The 5,053-nt window shown below is 46.6% G+C and overlaps 1 long non-coding RNA gene across 1 annotated transcript; it reads right to left on the bottom strand.

Annotated features, from left to right (window-relative positions):
* Window positions 1-3,700: 3,700 nt before the first annotated feature.
* LOC106696182 lies at window positions 3,701-4,668 on the bottom strand. The gene is made up of 2 exons (XR_001347075.2): window positions 4,499-4,668; window positions 3,701-4,336 (listed from the first exon to the last, which is right to left on the bottom strand). It is a non-coding gene; the product is annotated as an uncharacterized LOC106696182 (long non-coding RNA).
* Between the last annotated feature and the right edge of the window lie 385 nt (window positions 4,669-5,053).

Below are 5,053 nucleotides of genomic sequence, written 5' to 3'. Positions count from 1 at the left end.
TAAATCTAAGCAGTATCGGGGAAGATGTCATTATTCCTTAATCTACCTTGTTATGAGGAACGAGAGTAAATATAGTCAGTGCTAAGCATTTTAAGTGCAATCAAGCTCAAAATAACTCCTTTATTTGAAAGGAAACTGTTTATTTCTCTTTCGAAAGAATTCATATGTAACAGTTGATATTGAAACAAGTACAGACTCAAGCACTCTCCAGGTAACTAAGAGTTTAATGTAAGAGTTTTTTTTTTTTATGTGAAATCAATCTTGAAATCACTCATTCATTTCAAACAGATCTTACAAGCTTCCGAAGTACTTTGTAAACTTTAAGTGTGCAAACAAGCTCAGAAACATACATTCATCTCAAAATTTCCTGCTTCCTTCACTGGCTAGGAGGAATGCCTCGGTCCTGGCACAAAGAGAGATGGTATTCACGGAGACCACCCCCAACGGTGCTCCTGCTCCCCCTCCAGAAGCCGAGTCTGGATTCTGGCTCCATAGGAAGTCCCTGCCTCTCACTCCAGAGGCCACACCCCTGCTTCTCTCTCCAGAATATACTAGTAAGAACCCACTGCTGGCTCCAGAGCCCAAGTCCCAATCCCCCTTCTAGAGCTGGAGTCTCCCGTTAAGCAATTTTTTCTATCTGGATTCCTTTAGGCAGGTAAGGGGAAGGGTCAAAGTTCTTTTCTGAGTCTCTTGTATCTTACAAATAACCAGCTTAAAATAATCAGTATCCCAAGAGGCACATTTTGGGGTGGAAAACTCGGCTTCCCCTCACTAGTAAAAGGAAGGTTCTTTAAGAGCATGCATGATAGTGAACTCATTTTCACAAATACTGTTTTGATTCATTATAATTGCTTATAACTCTCCAAAGAGAAATTCCGAGATCTTTGAAGGTTTGAGGACTTTCTAGTACGTTTGAATCCTTTCGAAGGTTCGTTTGAGAACAGTATGTGATTCAAGTTCATTATCATAAACACTGCTTAGCTACATTGAGTGTGGTTTCATTTGCAGGAAGAAAGTGCAGTTGAGGTAAATGTGTTTTCCTTAGCTTTTTTTTTCTTTTTTTTTTTTTTTTAGTTCAGGTCTTTTCTGAACACGTGTCCTGTCCTAGATATATGCATAGTTTTTAAGAATTACCCAATATTTACAGGAGCTTTTTGTCTTGTTTTGTTTTTATTGATTTTTAGAGACAGAGGAAAGGAGAGAGAGAGAAACATCGATGTGAGAAGCATTGATCAGCTGCTTCCTGCATGCCCCCTCCTGGGGATGGAGTCCACCACCTGGGGCATGTGCCCTGACTGGGAATTGAACCTAAACCTTTTGGTGCATGGGATGATGCTCAACCAACTGAGCTACACTGGCCAGGGCAGGAGCTTTTTAATGCCCTAAATTCCCAAAGAAATTCTCTCCTCAGCTTTTCCTGCCAGGCTTTCGGCATTCTGTTGTTTGCCTCAACTGTGATCTTTTGCTCCAGATGGCAATTGGTTGTCCGTTTGCTTTCCAGTGTTTTGGGGGAATGCTCTCTTCATAACTCCTTTTCTGTTCTATGAGTTCATTCGGCAAAACAAGGGGCAGGCACCTGTGTCAGTCCTTTAAGCAGTCTCCAGAGAGGTTAGAACAAAATTCGTAGAGAGACCCTTCAGTGCACAGGCCAACACTCTAACAACTGGCAGGGCTCCCACTTTTTATGTAGTTGAGCAGATAAAACCCATCACAAACACTTTAAAATTAATGATAAGTAGTCCTCTTTTAAGAGGATTTTACAAACATTGTTTGCTGTACAATTCATCCCAAAGTCACCTGGTAATTAGGGTAGTCATGTGCTAGTTAATTGCCTTTATTTGAAAGAAAAACAAAACTTCTCTTATCTCTGTGATGAGCAGGTATTTATAGTTTGAAGCAAGGCATCTAAACTAAGCTCTCCAAGTGACAAAGGTAAGAAGCAATATCTTCCTTAATGTTTACATTTCCGAGGTGGCTCCCAGGTATTTAAGAAAAATATTCCTAGATTATAAAATGGTCAACATACTTTTCAGCCTTTAAAAAAATTTTACATAGATATCAAAGGAGCACATTTACAAACAGGTTTCTCAATAAAATACTCTAAGAAAATGGAGGGAGGAAACTATGTATTTCCTTTGTGGCAAAGGTGAAAACTAAATTAAACTTCATTTACCATTAATTACTATTTAAATGCTATTCCTATGAGCTGAACTAGGTCTGCTTTGCAGAAGCCCTATTAAAAAAGAGGCATCAGGCCACCAAGAGTGTCGCTTGTGCTAAGCCCACGTCACCAAACCAAAACCTAATGCTTTAGTTTTGTAGCAGGACAGTAAGTAAGAAGCTAGGAAAATCCCCGGGCAAGTGGAATGGGGAAACAAGAAAATTAAACAAGACCAAACAGTTTGGGCAGCTTGCAGCCAGCTTGTGAATTCCAAGACCTTATCTTCCCTAACCAAGAGAGTCGTGAGAGCAAATGGTTTATATCCTCCTCCCTAACCAGAGAATACATAGCTGAAGTCACCCAGGCCTGGCAAAATAGAGAACAAAGACCCAATTAATGCATTTTCGCCAGCTAGACAAAAGGACAGATGAAGTTGGGGAACAGATAACAAAAACCCCATTAAAGCCAGATGGACCTAAGATAAAAGTAAAACCGTACAACAGACAAAGAATAATACAAAACTCCCCTATACGCTCATTTTAATGCATCAGCATATTAAAAATGCACCCGGAAAGTTGATGAATATACTACTAAGCCCCCCTCCTCCCCCCAAGATTCTCACCTGCAGGGGAAAAAAAAGGATAAAAAGCCCCCAGGACAAAGACTTGATGTGGGCTCTCGCTAGAGCCTTCCCGGGCGCGAGCTTTTTATTTCTAAGGGTCCCCACAAGACTTGCAGCCGGGGGAGCGGCGGGCAGTGGCAGCTCCACCTGGGCTCACCCCCTGATCCTGTCTCCACTTCCCAGGGAGCTGAAGCAGCCCTGCCTTGCTCACTTCTTTCCTATAACCTTTCTAGAGCCAAAGCAGCCCCGCCTATGCTCTCCCTGTCGTTTCTTCTACCCTAATTTCTTCCTTTGTGTCATTGTCCCCAGCATTAATACACATATTCTCAAACCCATCTGGACTCCTGTTGCGAAATCTTTCCTACCCAAAGTCAAGCAGCCACATACCACAGACCGGCCTGAGGCAGACCTACTAAGGGCCCGCCCCTGTCCAGTAACAGTTTCAACCTCTCCCAGAAATGAAGTCTTAAACCAGTCAGTCTGGAATTACCTGGTCAGCACTCTTGAGGTAATTTTCTCATAGACCCCTAAGGGTCTTTGAGACCCTTGCCTGAAAGAATCCACTCTGTCCACAGCTTCCTTGTCCCCCTGAACCCTTCTGCCCATAAAAATCTATTTTGTATAGCTCTTCAGAGCTCTTTTCTCTTTGCTAGATCTTCAAATGCACTCAGTTGATTTTTTTTTGTAATGCCCTTGACCGGAATCGAACCCAGGACCCTTTGGTCTGCAGGCTGATGCTCTATCCACTGAGCCAAACTGGCTAGGGCTGAATTTTTTTTTTTTTTTAAACATCCAGATTCTAGATAATAGGCCAGAGAGCCAAGCTCAGCATGTGTGAGTGAGGCTTCTGTCCTCCAGGACCTGGATGAGAATTTGTCACTAAGTTTGAGGACTTGGACAAGAGGATACCCACTATGTAGCATCCAAAGTGGGGCGACTGCTTTGCCTTCCTGTTTCTCCTGCCAGTAAAGTGGGGATGCCCACAGGGGTGCGCGGGTGGCACGAAGCCACACTTAGATGGCGCTCATGAAAGGAGGTGTGTATGCTATGCAGTTTACCGGTAAGCCCAGGGCATTTAGCTGGGCCTGGGAGTAAAAACACAAGCCAAAGCGCAGAAAAGGCTCCCAGCCCGCACTCTGCACCAGCCAGACCGTCAACCGGAAATGCCTCTATTGCACGGAACTCTTCACCCGCCGGAGGGGCGGGGTGCGGAACCCTTCTGCAGAAGCTGCCGTAGAGATTTCTGGGAAGTGTAGTCTTTCCAGCGGACGAGTAGAAGGAACAGACTTCACTGCGGAATCACTGCCTATCTTAGTTATTTTTTGGTTATTAAACAAATTAACTTTAGAGAGAGGCCTGCCTCAGGCCGGTTTGTTGCTCCACTTACTTATGCATTTGTGGGTTGATTCTTTTGTTGTTGTTTGTTTTTCATTGGTGGGTTCTTGTATGTGCCCTGACGCGGGATGGAAGCTGCAACCTCGGCGTGTGAGAGGACGCGCTAACCCGCTGAGCACCCGGCCGAGGCCATCACTGCCTGTTTTGTGCGTGGGCATCTTAATAAAAGAGACGGTTAGGCTGTCACTGCAACAGGCATTGTCCAGTAAATTAACCTCGTGGCCGCAGCCTCTCCCCGGGCGGCCATTGGGGGCGGAGCCTGCGGGGATGCTGGGAGCTGTGCTGGCGCCGTTGATCGGCGCAGGGCTGGGTGGACCTACCCCGCTGACGCTGGTGAGCGAACCGCCGAGGCCCTTTGCGGTGCTGGCAGGAGGAGCGGGGCCCCGCGGGGTTAGGGACCTGGTGGAGTGAGGCTGGTGGAGGAGTGGCCGCAAGTCCGGGAGGTTTCGTTTTGGAAATGGGGCGCGGCCCCAGGTGCGCCTTTGGGGGCGGGGAATGGGGTGAGACGCTCCGTGCTGCGCGCTAGGGGACCTTCCGTCTCCGGCTGGGGCGACTGAGCTGGAACTGTGGTTTCTCTTTTGAAGGAGGTGAGATTGTTTATTCTGGGCCGGACAACTAACGAAGAGGGAGGCGGCTGCAGTCGAGCACCCCGGGGTTTATTTGGGCCGTGCACACGAGTTCAGCCAGGCATCCCTGGGGTGGGGTTGGGGCGCGGATCCGGCCATATAGCTCCTTGCGTCTTTCTAGCAAGGGAACCCCTACCTGGGTCCTGCGTGTCCGAGTGGTTGTGAGTATGAAGAATTGGGTTTTTGTTTGTTTGCTTGCTTTGGTGGGGCTGAGTGTGGCTCAAGTAGTGATGGGGTGGGGACGGGGTT

Source organism: Myotis lucifugus, unplaced genomic scaffold (assembly GCF_000147115.1).
Source record: "Myotis lucifugus unplaced genomic scaffold, Myoluc2.0 scaffold_11488, whole genome shotgun sequence".
NCBI classification, from domain to species: Eukaryota; Metazoa; Chordata; class Mammalia; order Chiroptera; family Vespertilionidae; genus Myotis; species Myotis lucifugus.
Note: the sequence above shows the minus strand (reverse complement) of the source record. Positions and strands in the feature narration are given on the sequence as shown.